The 16,429-nt window shown below is 44.3% G+C and overlaps 1 protein-coding gene across 1 annotated transcript in view; it reads right to left on the bottom strand.

Annotated features, from left to right (window-relative positions):
- Positions 1–16,429, bottom strand: part of LOC111951794 (ankyrin-3) — a 116,800-nt gene that overhangs the window by 69,427 nt on the left and 30,944 nt on the right. The gene's annotated exons all lie outside the window — the stretch shown is intronic.

The following is a 16,429-nucleotide window of genomic DNA, read 5'->3' on the forward strand; positions in this document are numbered from 1 at the left end:
TAAAACACTAAGTAACACCTGTCCTTCACCGTGAATCGTTCAGCCAGCTGGCAGACTCCTTCGCCCATTTAACTATCCCATCCACTCCAGACCACGTCATTAAATTACCCCTGGAACTCTTGCGCCAATTCTTATTTTCTCAGTTAGAGACAACACATTATCTTGAWGATTTGTAGTGACATTGAGCTCTGGACACCAAAATATCCAAAACAAAACATGAGGATAAGTGTTGTGGGTCTATTCTAAGTTTTTTTTCTCACGCAAATACACAAGCATACAAACTTTCCCACAGTGTATGGTGGTTAAATGAGCATATGCTGTAAGTGACTGTCAAGGATTTCTGAGAATAGCGTATTTGTTCAGTGTCAGATGCTTGATTCAGACTTCTGACATAAACATGTGAGGGCTCTTACTGTTCCGCTGTCTCATTGCTGTTGACAATCAGACAACGACACATTCATTTACTCGTCAAGCCATGACATCAACATACAAAACGCAAGACATGCATTTTCAAGTACCATCCTTCTTTTACTTTCTAGACAAGCACATCAGGCTAAATGTACTTATTGTAGCCTATGCAATTTCATTATACAGAATATAATTTTGAGTTTTTAAAAGTACAGGATCATGGATGGTGGTATACAGGATACTGTGTTAGTGCTCCTCTGAAGCCTTGTACAACTTTAATTGAAGAGCCCGCCCATTTAAGCCTATATAACTGACTTATGTTCGTCAGACATTTATTTCACAAGCTATAAGCTCTCTCCATGGTCACCACTCTCACCAAGACATTGATGAAGTGATCACGTGGAGTGTTTCCCTGAAGACGTTTTGCTATGTCTATCATTCACCATAAGGGAATCACTCAAATTCCCCGTTGTTCTTCAACATTCTGCTGTAACGTATCTAAAGGGGATAACCTCTCAAGGAAGTTGAAGTGGAGCCCCCCCCCCCCCAAGATAAGACGTTGAATATGAAGCCACACTGAGTTCAGTGACCCTAGTGGCCCTGGTGCATGACCGAGAAGGCCAGACTACAGTACAGCATAGACCAGTAGAGGCTCCTCAGAGGAGGAAGGACCATATTCCTCAGTCAATTTATTTATTTATTTTTTATAGTGAAACATTACAAAAGTTATGCTTTTTAGATAAAACTAGACTAATTATATTCACGTCACAAAATAATTGATTAAAACACAACAAAAAATTGCAATTAAGGTCTACAGTAGCCTCAACAGCACTCTGGGGTAGCACAATGGTTTAGCCGGAGGACAGCTAGTTTCCGGCCTCCTCTGGGAACATTGACTTCAATACAAAACCTTGGAGGCTCATTGTTCTCAATCCCTTCTATAGACTACCAATCTGGCCGGCTTGCCAGATTTACCTGGCCGGCTGGCCAGCCCACCATATCCGGACTTATCTGGCCATCCAGGTAGGTCCGGATAGGGCCGGACCGACATGGTCCCGGCCGGACCGACATGGTCCCATCTGGCTAACTGGTACACACCGGATAGCATTGCGGACCTGTCTGGCAGGCTGACCGCACCTATCTGGGACCGACCGGCTGCATAGAATGTCCGGATAGGGTTAGCTGGCCAGATTGGACCGACTGGCCAGCCGGCCTTACAAGGTCCCGTCCGGACCTATCTGGCCGGCCGGTCGGACCGGACTTCCAGATGACGTCCTCCAACCTATCAGAGCTCTTGCAGCATGAACTGACATGTCCACCCAATCAAAGGATCAGAGAATGAATCTAGTACTAAAAGCATACGCTAAGCTAGCTAGCACCGCCGTGCATAAAATGTGGTGAGTAGTTGACTCAAAGAGAAAAAGACAATAGTTGAAGAGTTTTAAACAAAGGAGAAGCGAGAGCAAGAGAGATTTTTTTCACTTTCACTTACTTAGCTAGCGAATGCAGCTGGCTAGTTTAGCCTACATAAACACCCGGCTCAAACAGAGATGGATGCTATATTAGCTAGATGGCTAATTTATTTAATTTATTACCAACGGACCCACCGATGTAACTGCTAACTGCTTGCTGTACACTGTACTGCATGATTGTAGCTGGTTTACTAACGCGTTAGTTCTAGTAGCTATGTTGACTATGACGTTAGCTAATATGGTGACAACAATGGAGGCTGTATATAGGGGTTAGCCGTTATGGTATGAAAGACTGGCTTGGAAAGGTTTTTTCCCTGGTCACGGACAGCTGTTGTGTTGTACACTGAAGTCCACAAGCGAAGGGAAAAGGTGAGAGGAGGAGAGCGGGTAGATGTGAGAAATAATTAAACAACGAGCAAAGTGATCATGCTGTTTGTATGTTGCTGCTATGAAAGTGAACTGTATGTGATGGTGATCAGGGGTGTATTCATTCCGCCGATTCTGTTGAAAGAAAATCTTAAATGGAAGCAAACGAATCAAAAACGGGGATAAAAATACCTGAATTTGTGCAATAGAAATTATTACACCCTAGGTCAACTAGATGCAGGCAAGAGTGTGCAAGGCGGTATTGAATGTGTCACTGTCTGTCACATTGATTACTCACATTTTTACACCTACGTTGTAGACTTTCATTAATAAGCTAGGTTGTAGCAACCTCATGATGGGTATAGGGGGGGGAAAAATCGCTGTTACATTGAGCTGGGTGAATGGAATATGAGTGACAGTCATCCAATATGCTGTAATAGAAATAAGCACATGCGCATAAAAAATAAGTAATCGTCTTCCCTTATCTTAAACGGCACTGACCGCCACTGATATACACGGACTGTACAAAACATTAGGAACACCTGTTCTTTCCATGACATAGATTAACCAGGTGAAAGCTATGATCTCTTTTTGATGTCACTTGTTAAATCTACTTCAATCAGTGTAGATGAAGGGGAGGAGACAGGTTAAAGAAGGATTGTGTATGTGTGCCATTCAGAGGGTGAATGGACAAGACAAAATATGTAAGTGCCTTTGAAAGAGATATGGTAGTAGGTGCCAGGCGCACCAGTTTGAGTGTGTCAAGAACTGCAACGCTGCTGGGTTTTTCACGCTCAACAGTTTCCAAGAATGGTCCWCCACCCAAAGACATCCAGCCAACTTTACACAACTGTGGCAGCATTCTTATGGGACACCTTGTAGAATCCATGCCCCGACAAATTGAGTATGTTCTGAGGGCAAAATGGGGTGCAACTCAATATTAGGAAGGTGTTCCTAATGTTTTGTACACTCAGTATACAAAGGCAACTAGGCAACAGTCATTTAAAAGCATTCGCTCTATCCCAGGCAAATGACTAGTGACACGAGTGACAGTCATTTCAAATATCATCCCATCACATTCAAGTCAGAGAGAGAAAACCGTCTTTGTGTATGAAGCCTTACAGAGGATGGAGACAGATTATCTTTGAAAATATGATTAAACTTTGCAGAGCAGAAGTTCAAAGAAATTAGGCCATTAAAGAGTAGACTAAGCCTGAAGGAATAGCATTAATCTACAGTTAGATAAAGCTGAATGTCAAAGGAACGGAGGCTCCGTCGTTCTGATTCCCTGTTAAAAGAGAAAGCTCTTATTTACTGGTTCAGTCTAAATTAGAGCTTTACTTACTAACAGCATCTCACAATGGCAACCATGTGGCACATGTAATGTTAAGCTGCTGTAAAAATGACAATCAATATCTTCATGTACTGATTACTGTTTTGTGCCTATTAGGAATGTGCTCTGCTGTGTGTATACTCCTGTATCGAGGCAGAGTAGAGCTGCAAAGATTTTTTGCTGAATTAGTGTTTGGCCCAGATTTCACTTATGACATCATTGAGTCCGGGGATTACTGTTTTGTGTGGAGTGATTTTCTCTCCAATATCCCCCACTGACATGATGTCAAAGTGACACATAGGTAGTATTATGGAACAAAAACACACACACACCGCAACGCATCAACAGACCGATACCTTACAGATTCTGCGCACGCACGCACGCACGCACGCACGCACGCACGCACGCACGCACGCACACACACACACACACACACGTCAGTGCTCCAGACTGCTGGTTAGCTCAGTTGGAGCCCAGAACCCGTTGCATTGTCTCATTTATCCCTGGCCCCCCATCAATACAAAAAACAGCCTAGGGCCACATGATCTCAGAACGCCCACCAGTGCCAAAGAGCATCGCCCCACCACACAGACACGCACTTTCCACGGGGGAAAAACAACAGGGTTGACAGGTTAATGCATGCACTGTGGAGCTGTTAGATAGATATCATTGCAAATCGTTACAAATTGATGTTTTTCTAAAGGCCCGTTGGTGTGGATGGATGTGGACCCATACTAGAATAGTGAATTAATTATAATGGGGATGTATTGATAGCAGGATTGGAAGCACTTCCATTTGTTTGCATTAACTCACATTGGCCGATTGTGAACAACCATTACAATTCAAATCCCCATAGGTCTCAAAGACATTTACTGGCGCTACATAATGGTTAACCCCGGGTAAAAACTGTCAAAGCCAAAACAGAATATCATTATGCCTGGATGATGTTGAAGTGTAAAGGATGCAAGGGAAATGAGTGATAAGTGACTATGCTACATGTAATATCAGTCTGGTGACCTTCATGCAGAGGATGGTATGCGGCTTCAGTGTAGATCTATATTGCACATGGACAATGATGTGTAGCATAGCTATTTAGATGAATATAATTGATGGAAGCTCACACACAAAGAGTGTACAAAACATTAGGGCATGGACTCTACAAGGTGATGAAAGCGGTGCCTGGAGCAGTATTCTAGTGAGGCGCACACCACCCACCGCTTCCGAGTATATTACTCGCTAATGTCCAGTCCCTAGTTAACAAAGTCAACGAAATTTGGGCAAGAGTTGCTTTCCAAAGAGATATCTGGGATTGTAACATACTCTGTTTCACAGAGACATGGCTAGCTGGGGACATGTTGTCGGAGTCCGTACAGCTAACAGGATTTTCAGTGCATCGCACCGACAGGAACAAACATCTCTTTGGTAAGAAGAAGGGCGGAGGTAAATGTTTCATGATTAACGACCCATGGTGTAATTGTAACAACATACAATAACTCAAGTCCTTTTGTTCACCTGACCTAAAATTCCTCACAATCAAATGCTGACCATATGATCTCCCAAGAGAACTCTCCTCGGTTAGCTGTGTATATCCCCCCACAAGTGGATACCAAGACGGCCATCAAGGAACTTCACTGGACTTTATGCAAACTGGAAACCATATATTCTGAGGCTGCATTTATTGTTGCTGGGGATTTTAACAAATCTGACCATGACTCCATCTTGTTGCTCCCCTCCTATAAGCAGAAACTAAAACAGGAAGCGCCCGTGTTTAGGTCTATCCAACGCTGGTCTGACCAATTGGATTGCACGCTTCAAGATTGATTCGATCACGTGGACATGGATATGTTCCAGGTAGCCTCAGACAATAACATTGACATATACGCTGACTCGGTGAGCGAGTTTATAAGGAAGTGTATAGGAGATGTTGTACCCACTGTGACTATTAAAACCTTCCCTAACCAGAAACCGTGGATTGATGGCAGCATTCGTGCAACTGAAAGCACGTACCAAGGCATTTAATAATGGCAAGGTGACTGGAAACATGACCGAATACAAACAGTGTAGTTATTCCCTTCGTAAGGCAATCAAACAAGCAAAGCGTCAGGATAGAGACAAAGTGGAGTCGCAATTCAACGGCTCAAACACGAGACGTATGTGGCAGCGTCTACAGACGATCACCGTTTACAAAAAGAAAACCAGCCCATCACGGACATCTTGCTCCCAGACAAATTAAACAACTTCTTTAAATCGCTTTGAGGACAATATAGTGCCACCGACATGGCCCGCTACCAAAGACTGTGGGCTTTCCTTTTCTGTGGCCAACGTGAGTAAAACATTTAAACGTGTTTGGGATAGGGGGCAGCATTTTCACTTTTGGATGAATAGTGTGCCCAGAGTGAACTGCGTCCTACTCAGTCCCAGATGCTAATATATGCATATTATTATTAGTATTGGATAGAAAACACTCTGAAGTTTCGAAAACTGTTTGAATGATGTCTGTGAGTATAACAGAGCTCATATGGCAGGCAAAAACCTGAGAAATAATCCAAACAGGAAGTGGGAAATCTGAGGTTTGTAGTTTTTGAACTCACCCCTATCTAATACACAGTGGGATATGGGTTAATTTTCACTTCCTAAGGCTTCCACTAGATGTCAACCGTCTTTAGAACGTGGTTTCTCATGTGAAGGGGGGCCGGATGGGAGCTGTTTGAGTAAGGGGTCTGCCTACAGCCTCGTTCTCAGTCTCTACAGACAATGGAATTCTCCAGTTGGAACATTATTGAACTTTTATGATAAAAACATCCTAAAGATTGATTCTATACTTAGTTTGACAAGTTTCTTCGACCTGWAATATAACTTTTTGAACGTTTCGTCCGAATGGACCAGATCGCGCTTTTGGATTTGTTTACCAAACGCCCTAACAAAAGAAGCTATTGGACATAAATGATGGAAATTATCGAACAAAACAAGCATTTATTGTGGAACTGCGATTCCTGGGAGTGCATTCTGATGAAGATCATCAAAGATAAGTGAATATTTATATATGAATAATGTTGACTACCCAACATGGCGGATATTTCTCTGGCTGGTTTGCGCTCTGAGCGCCGTTCTCAGATTATGCTTTTTCCGTAAAGCTTTTTTGAAATCTGACACAGCGGTTGCATTAACGAGAAGTGTATCTAAAGTTCCATACATAACACTTGAATTTTCATCAACATTTATAATGAGTATTTCTGTGAATTCATGTGGCTCTCTGCAAAATCATAGCATGTTTTTGAACTACTGAACATAACACACCAATGTAAAATGCGATTTTTGGATATAAATATGCACTTTATCGATCAAAACATACATGTATTGTGTAACATGAAGTCCTATGAGTGTCATCTGATGAAGGTCATCAAAGGTTAGTGATTCATTTTATCTCTATTTGTGCTTTTTGTGACTCCTCTCTTTGGCGGGAAAAATGGCTGGGTTTTTCTGTGACTTGGTGGTGACCTAACATAATCGTTTGTGGAGCTTTCACTGTAAAGCATTTTTTAAATCAGACACTGTGGCTGGATTAACGAGAATTGTATCTTTAAAATGGTGCCTAATACTTGTATGTTTGAGAAATTGTATTTATGAGATTTCTGTTGATTTGTATTTGGCTCCCTGCAATTTTATTGGCTGTTGGCGAGGGGTTCCGCTAGTGGACCGGGGTGCCGCTAGCGGAACCCCTGTCCTAGACAGGTTAACCCTCGCAAGGCTGCCGGCCCAGAAGGCATCCCTAGCTGTGTATTCAGAGCATGCGCAGACCAGCTGGCTGGTGTGTTTACGGACATATTCAATCAATCCCTATGCCAGTCTGCTGTCACCACATGCTTCAAGATGGCCACCATTGTTCCTGTTCCCGAGAAAGCTAAGGTAACTGAACTAAATGACTATCGCCCCGTAGCACTCACTTCTGTCATCAGGAAGTGCTTTGAGACACTAGTCAAGGATCATATCACCTCCACCCTACCTGTTACCTTAGACCCACTCCAATTTGTTTACCACCCCACACTGCACACTGCCCTATCCCATCTGGACAAGAGGAATACCTATGTAAGAATACTGTTCATTGACTACATCTCAGCATTCAACACCAAACTCCTCATTAAGCTTGAGACCCTGGGTCTCGACCCCGCCCTGTGCAACTGGGTCCTGGACTTCCTGACGGGCCACCCCCAGGTAGTGAAGATAGGAAACAACATCTCCACTCCGCTGATCCTCAACACTGGGGCTCCACAAGGGTGCGTTCTCATCCCTCTCCTGTACTCCTTGTTCACCCATGACTTCGTGGCTATGCACGCCTCCAACTCAATCATCAAGTTTGCAGACAGCACTACAGTGGTAGGCTTGATTACCAACAATGACGAGACAGCCTACAGGGAGGAGGTGAGGGCCCTTGGAGTGTGGTGTCAGAAAAATACCCTGTCACTCAATGTCAGCAAAACAAGAGAGATGATCGTGGACTTCAGGAAACAGCCAAGGGAGCACCCCCTATCTACATCGACGGGACAGCAGTGGAGAATGTCGAAAGTTTTAAGTTCCTCGGTGTACATATCATCGACTAACTGAAATGGTCCACGCACACAGACAGTGTGGTGAAGAAGGCGCAACAGGAGGTTGAAAAAATGTGGCTTGTCACTGAAAACCCTCACTAACTTGTATAGGTGCACAAATGAGAGCATCCTGTCAAGCTATATTACCGCCTGGTATGGCAACTGCACCGCCCACAACCGTAGGGCTTTCCAGAGGGTGGTGCAGTCTGCACAATGTATCACCGGGGACAAACTACCTGCCCTCCAGGACACTACCTGCCCTCCAGGACACCTACAACACCCTGACTAGAACCAAGAAATTTGATCATATTACTCCAGTGCTAGCTTCCCTACACTGGCTTCCTGTTAAGGCAAGGGCTGATTTCAAGGTTTTACTGTTAACCTATAAAGCGTTACATGGGCTTGCTCCTACCTATCTTTCCGAGTTGGTCCTGCCGTACATACCTATACGTACGCTACGGTCACAAGACGCAGGCCTCCTAATTGTCCCTAGAATTTCTAAGCAAACAGCGGGAGGCAGGGCTTTCTCCTATAGATCTCCATTTTTATGGAACGGTCTGCCTACCCATGTGAAGAGACGCAGACTCGTCTCAACCTTTAAGTCTTTACTGAAGACTTATCTCTTCAGTAGGTCATATGATTGAGTGTAGTCTGGCCCAGGAGTGTGAAGGTGAACGGAAAGGCTCTGGAGCAACGAACCGCCTTGCTGTCTCTGCCTGGCCGGTTCCCCTCTCTCCACTGGGATTCTCTGCCTCTAACCCTATTACAGGGGTGAGTCACTGGCTTACTGGTGCTCTTTCATCGCGTCCCTGGGAGGGGTGCGTCACTTGAGTGGGTTGAGTTACTGACGTGATCTTCCTGTCTGGGTTGGCGCCCCCTTGGTTTGTGCTGTGGTGGAGATCTTTGTGGGCTATACTCGCCTTGTCTCAGGATTGTAAGTTGGTGGTTGAAGATATCCCTCTAGTGGTGTGGGGGCTGTGCTTTGGCAAAGTGGGTGGGGTTATATCCTTCCTGTTTGGCCCTGTCCGGGGGTTTCTTCTGATGGAGCCACAGTGTCTCCTGACCCCTCCTGTCTCAGCCTCCAGTATTTATGCTGCAGTAGTTTATGTGTCGGGGGGCTAGGTCAGTTGGTTATACCTGGAGTACTTCTCCTATCTTATCCAGTTTCTGTGTGAATTTAAGTATGCTCTCTCTAATTCTCTCGTTCTCTCTTTCTTTCTCTCTCTTGGAGAACCTGAGCCCTAGGACCATACGTCACGGAAACCGGGCATGATCTCCTTGCTGTCCCCAGTCCGCCTGGCCTTGCTGCTATTCCAGTTTCAGCTGTTCTGCCTGCGGTTATGGAACCCCTACCTGTCCCAGACTGCTGTTTTCAACTCTTAATGATCGGCTATGAAAAGCCAACTGATATTTATTCCTGATTATTATTTGACCATGCTTGTCATTTATGAACATTTTGAAAATCTTGGCTCTCTCTAATTCTCTCTTTCTTTCTCTCTTTCGGAGGACCTGAGCCCTAGGACCATACGTCAGGACTACCAGGCATGATGACTCCTTGCTGTCCCCAGTCCACCTGGCCTTGCTGCTATTCCAGTTTTCAACTGTTCTGCCTGCGGTTATGGAACCGCCACCTGTCCCAGACCTGCTATTTTCAACTCTTAATGACCGGCTATGAAAAGCCAACTGAAAATTATCATGATTATTATTTGACCATGCTTGTCACTTATGAATATTTTGAACATCTTGGCATAGTTCTGTTATAATCTCCACCCGGCACAGCCAGAAGAGGACTGGCCACCCCTCATAGCCTGGTTCCTCTCTAGGTTTCTTCCTAGGTTTTGGCCTTTCTAGGGAGTTTTTCCTAGCCACCGTGCTTCTATTCAAACTGCATTGCTTGCTGTTTGGGGTTTTAGGCTGGGTTTCTGTACAGCACTTCGAGATATTAGCTGATGTACGAAGGGCTATATAAAATAAACTTGATTTGATTTGATTTGATGTCACAGGAAGGCAAAAAAGATAATCAAGGACAATAACCACCTGAGCCAATACCTGTTCACCCCGCTTCCATCCAGAAGGCGAGGTCAGTACAGGTGCATCAGAGCTGGGACAGAGAGATTGAAAAACAGCTTCTAACTCAAGACCATCAGACTGTTAAACAGCCATCACTAGCACAGAGAGGCGGCTGCCTACCTACAGACTTGATATCATTGGCCACTTTAATAAATGGAACACTAGTCACTTTCATAATGCCACTTTAAAAATGTTTACATATCTCACATTACTAATCTCATATGTATATACTGTATCCTTCACTATCTATTCTTTACTATTTATTGCATCTTAGCCGCTATGTCATTGCTCATCCATATATTTTATACTTACATATTCTCATCCCAATCCTTTACTAGATTGTGTGCATTAGGTTTTGCTGTGGAATTGTTAGATATTAGGTTTTGTTGTGGAATTGTTAGATATTACCTGTTTGATACTGCTGCACTGTTGGATCTAGAAACATAAGCATTTCGCTACACTCGCAATTACATCTGCTAACCATGTGTATGTGACCAGGAAGGCTGGCCCATGTTGACTCCAATGCTTCACAGAGTTGTGTCAAGTTGGCTGGATGTCCTTTGGGTGGTGGACCATTATTAATACACACAGGAAACTGTTGAGAAACCCAGCAGCGTTGCAGTTCTTGACACACTCAAACCTTTGCGCCTGGCACCTACCAGGTACCATACCCCGTTCAAAGGCACTTAAATCTTTTGTCTTGCACATTCACCCTCTGAATGGCACACATACACACACATACACACATCCAGCACACTCATCCAGCACACATACACCATCCATCTCAATTGTCTTAAGGCTTAAAAATCTTTCTTTAACCTGTCTCCCCCCTCCATCTACTCTGATTGAAGTGGATTTAACAAAGTTACATCAATAAGGCATCATATCTTTCACCTGGATTCACCTGGTCAGTCTATGTCATGGAAAGAGCAGGTGCTCATAATGTTATGTCCACTCAGTGTATATGGACTGGTATACATAGGCTACGTCTGTACGTGTATGTGTACTTCCACAGAAATGCTGCGAGTCACTTAGTGAGATCACATATGATTGACTGAAAATATGGCTAGCGATAGCATACTTCTGATTCTGATCTAAGAAGGAATCTAAAAATACAACAAAAACGCTGTTACCTGCACATGCTGCGTTCTCAGCTCTGATGTAGGCTGAGAGCCCACACCCAGGAACCAAATATAGGGGAGAGATAAATATACTTGACAAAAATATAAATTCAACATGCAACAATTGCAAAGATTTTACTGAGATGCAATTGATATGAATCAGTCGATTGAAATAAAATAATAAAAATAATAATAAATAAAATAATAAAATTAGGCCCTAATCTATGGATTTCACATGACTAGGAATACAGATATGCGTCTGTTGGTCACAGAAACCTTTAAAAAAATGGGCCTCACAATAAGCCTCAGGATCTTGTCACGGTATTTCTGTGCATTCAAATTGCCATAGATAAAATTCAATTGTGTTCGTAGTCTGTATCTTACGCCTGCCCATATCATAACCCCACAACATTGATGTGGCCCTAGGCTGTGACAAGACAATTAGATAAGATGGCGCCAAAGAGCAAAGAAGATGGCTGACGTTTTACATGCTCCTAACCAACTGTGCTATTTTGTTAGTTTTTTTGCATTATTTGTAACTTATTTTTTTACTTATTTTGTACATAATGTTGCTGCTACCGTCTCTTATGACCGAAAATAAATTCTGGACATCAGAACAGCGATTACTCACCTCGAACTGGAAGAAGCTTTTTCCTTTAACGAGTCCGATGAGAAGGATATACTGCTCTCCCGGGAACAGGCCCAAATCCCCGTAATTTGCGTGAAGAAAAGACAGAGGAAAAGGGGGTGCAGGTCAGACTGCCTTCTGAGAATCCGTAGGCAAGCGAGTAAACTCCCACTGCCATCCGTTCTACTGGCTAAAGTGCAATCATTGGAAAATAAAATTGATGACCTACGATTAAGACATTAAAAACTGTAATATCTTATGTTTCACCGATTCGTGGCTGAACGACGACACGGATAATATAGAGCTGGCGGGATTTTCCATGCACCGGCAGAACAGAGAAGCTACGTCTGATAAGACGAGAGGTGGGGGTGTTTGTCTATTTGTTAATAACAGCTGGTGCGCGATGTCTAATATTAAAGATGTCTCGAGATATTGCTCGCCTGAGGTAGAGTACCTTATGATAAGCTGTAGACCACACTATCTGCCAGGAGTTATCATCTATATTATTCGTAGCCGTCTATTTACCACCACAGACCGATGCTGGCACTAAGACCTCACTTAACCAACTCTATAAGGCCATAAGCAAACAATAAAATGCTCATCGAGAAGCGGCGCTCCTAGTGGCCGGGGACTTTAATGCCGGCAAACTTAAATCAGCTTCCCAAATTTTTACCAGCATGTCACATGTGCAACCAGAGGGAAAAAAACTGTAGACCACCTTTACTCCAGACACAGAGATGCATACAAAGCTCTCCCACGCCCTCCATTTGGCAAATCTGCCCATAGTTCTATCTTCCTGATTCTTGCTTACAAGCAAAAACTAAAGCAGGAAGTACCAGTGACTCACTCAAAACGGAAGTGGTCAGATGACACGGATGCTACGCTACAGGACTGTTTTGCTAGCACGGACTGGAATATGTWCCGGGATTCATCCAATGGCATTGAGGAGTATACCACCTCAGTCATCGGCTTCATCAATAAGTGCATCGACGACCCCCACAGTGACCGTACGTACATATCCCAACCAGATGACATGGATTACAGGCAATATCCGCATCGAGCTAAAGGCTAGAGCTGCCACTTTCAAGGAGTGGGACACTAATCCGGACGCTTATAAGAAATTCTGCTATACCCTCAGACGAACCATCAAACAAGCAAAGCGTCAATACAGGATTAAGATGTAATTCAAGTTCCTTGGTGTCCACATCACCAACAAACTTTCATGGTCCAAACACACCAAGACAGTCGTGAAGAGGGCACGACAAAACCTTTTCCCCCTCAGGAGACTGAAAAGATTTGGCATGGGTCACCAGATCCTCAAAAAGTTCTACAGCTGCACCATCGAGAGCATCCTGACCGGTTGCATCACCGCCTGGTATAGCAATTACTCGGCATCTGACCGGAAGGCACTACAGATTGTAGTGCGTACGGCCCAGTACATCACTGGGGCCAAGCTTCCTGCCATCCAGGACCTATATAATAGGCGGTGTCAGAGGAAAGCCCATAAAATTGTCAGAGACTCCAGTCACCCAAGTCATAGACTGTTTTCTCTGCTACCGCACGACAAGCGGTACCGGAGCGCCAAGTCTAGGACCAAAAGGCTCCATAACAGCTTCTACTCCCAAGCCATAAGACTGCTGAACAATTAATCAAATGGCCACTGGACTATTTACAATGACCCCCCCCCCCCCTTTTGTTTTGTACACTGCTGCTCCTCACTGTTTATTATCTATGCAGTCACTTCACTCCTACCTACATGTACAAATTACCTCAACTAACATGTACCCCCGCACACTGACTCAGTATCGGTACCCCATGTATATAGCCTCGTTATTGTTATTTTATTGTGTTCATTTTTTTGTTTTTTATTCAGTTTATTTGGTAAATATTTTCTTAACTATTCTTGAACTGCACTGTTGGTTAAGGGCTTGTAAGTAAGCATTTCACGGTAAGGTCTACACCTGTTGTATTTGGCGGATGTGACAAATAAAGTTTGATTTGACATCAGCAAACCGCTCGCCCACACAACGCCATGCACGTGGTCTGCGGTTTTGAGGCTGGTTGGAAGCACTGCCAAATTTTCAAAAATTACATTGGAGGCGGCTTATGATCGAGAAATGAACATAAATTTCTCTGGCAACAGCTCTGGTGGACATTCCTGAAGTCAGCATGGTCTCTCAAAATTTCTGATATCTGTGGCATTGTGTTGTGTGACAAAATTGCACATTTTAGTGACCTTTTATTGTCCCCAGCACAAGGTGCATCTGTATAATGATAATGCTGTTAAATCAGCTTCTGCATATGCCACACCTGTCAGGTAGATGGATTATCTTGGCAAAGGTAAAATGCTCACTAACAGGGCTGAAAAAAATGGTGGGGAGAAATAAGCTTTTTGTGCTATGGAACATTTCTGGGATCTTTTATTTCAGCTCATGAAACATGGGACCAACACTTTACAAGTTGTGTTTACATTTTTGTTCAGTGTATATAAGTGTTAAGACTGGGAAGGAAGTTCTCCCCAGGTCAGTGCTACAATGGTATGTGTGCACACACGCACGCACGCACACACGCACACGCACTCACACGCACTCACACGCACTCACACGCACTCACACGCACTTATAGCAGATCAGAGGACAATTATCAGTGTGGATAGATTATCCACCAAATTCCAGCAATCCAAAAAAAGGCTTGGGAAATCCCCTGTGCAAGCAGCAGGACGCTCTCCGCTGCTCATCTGATTTCCCCTTATCACATTACCTGTCAAGGTCAGCTGCTGTGCACTGGATCACTGACAAACAGCATCCTGCAGAACGTTCGCTCTAGTGCAAACACACACAGTAAATTACAAAAACCCATATTGTCACCAGGATATTTCACTTATACCCTGATGCCAGAAAACCAAGATGTCATCTGTAGTAGGAGAATCAGCCTCTCCAAAACAGATAGACATATTTGTGTCCTGTAACCATCCTCCATCCACTACCGCTGCACCGCTAGGCTATACTACAGGGGCTGATGACCTCTGAGCTCTTCACAGTCCAGGATATCAAATCAAATCAATACTAGCCATATTAACTCCTCTCCACAATCCCCCTTCACAACTCCTCACAAGGCAGTAGTGATTGCAAAATGTATTGAGAAAATTCCAGGGAACACTTACTATTGTCAGGAAGTCTGCTGCCTCTTCCACAGCCATGTTTCCCCCTCTCGCTCTGCAGTTCAGGAGTGAAACCTGAGCTATCAATTAGTTCTGGCCCAGGCAGCACCACACACAGCACACAGTACACAGAACAGGGAGTGGGACAGGGAAGAGCAAGGTACCATTGTGTCAGGTGACCAAGTAAAAAAATAAAAATAAATGCCAACCCAGCAAAACCCCAAATAATGCTTCCTTCCACCGTGTGGTCGATGCACCACGGAATGAAGGGATGGAGGCAGAGAGGAGAAGAGGTGGGCTTCTGTATCTAACCTTTCAGGAGAAGTAAACAATCCCCTCTGTCAGTGTTTGTCTCTCTCTGACATATGAAAGGACACACGTCAAATCCCCTATTCCCTCTCCCTCCCTCTTTCCCTCTCTTTCTATGTAAACAAGGGCAAATCCCTTCTGCTTCCCAGAGCTCACCCAGAACGTACCCTAGAGAGGGGAGGGTAGAGGACAGGAAGTACACCATGACTTACCATATTAGTAGATAGCACTTTCTCCTCCTGTCTCTCTCTCTCTAAGGCTCTCTCAGAGGGGGGTAAAATGGAATCGTGATATCCAAGGATAGGGAGGGAGGGAAACACTGAAAATAGCAGCTGAAACAAATACTTTTGCTAAAAGGGGTTGACTGGGCCATGTCAACCCACTCTCTCTCCCTCTTCCTCCGTCACTGCCATCATGAGGCTCTTTATTGTCATCCTGCTTATCAGCTCTTTTTCCCCACAAAGGGAGTGTGTGTACATGCGTGCATGCGCGTGTATATCAGGGGGCTCCCTATCCAAACAACAGGGAGGTGGGGGGGACTGGTGGGGACCTGCAGGGCAGAACAATGCCGCCAGACGCTATTTTAGGGGGCTGGGAGGCACAAGTAGCCAATGGGGACAGTTTGAGGAAGGATTAAGGGGCTTTCCCCCGGTATTAAGGACACACCATCCTCCCACCAACCCCTTATCACACACCCCACGTACTGTAGATCAGCCAGGAGACAGCCTGTGCCCCACTATTTTGCATCAACCCCCAGGCTGATCTCTATCACTACCCCCCACAACCCCCGTCACCATACTATATACACTGATGTTTCCATATTGATGCTACAAACAATGATTCTTGGTTTTGTTTCAGCTTTGAACATTCCTTTGTTATAGTTTGGGGATTATTTTGTTTGTTAGGCATCAATACTATTGCAACGTGTAAGTGCACAGCTCCAAGATGCACTAACGAGAGCTAAGGGAAATGTACC

Source organism: Salvelinus sp. IW2-2015, linkage group LG25 (genome assembly GCF_002910315.2).
Source record: "Salvelinus sp. IW2-2015 linkage group LG25, ASM291031v2, whole genome shotgun sequence".
NCBI lineage: Eukaryota > Metazoa > Chordata > Actinopteri > Salmoniformes > Salmonidae > Salvelinus > Salvelinus sp. IW2-2015.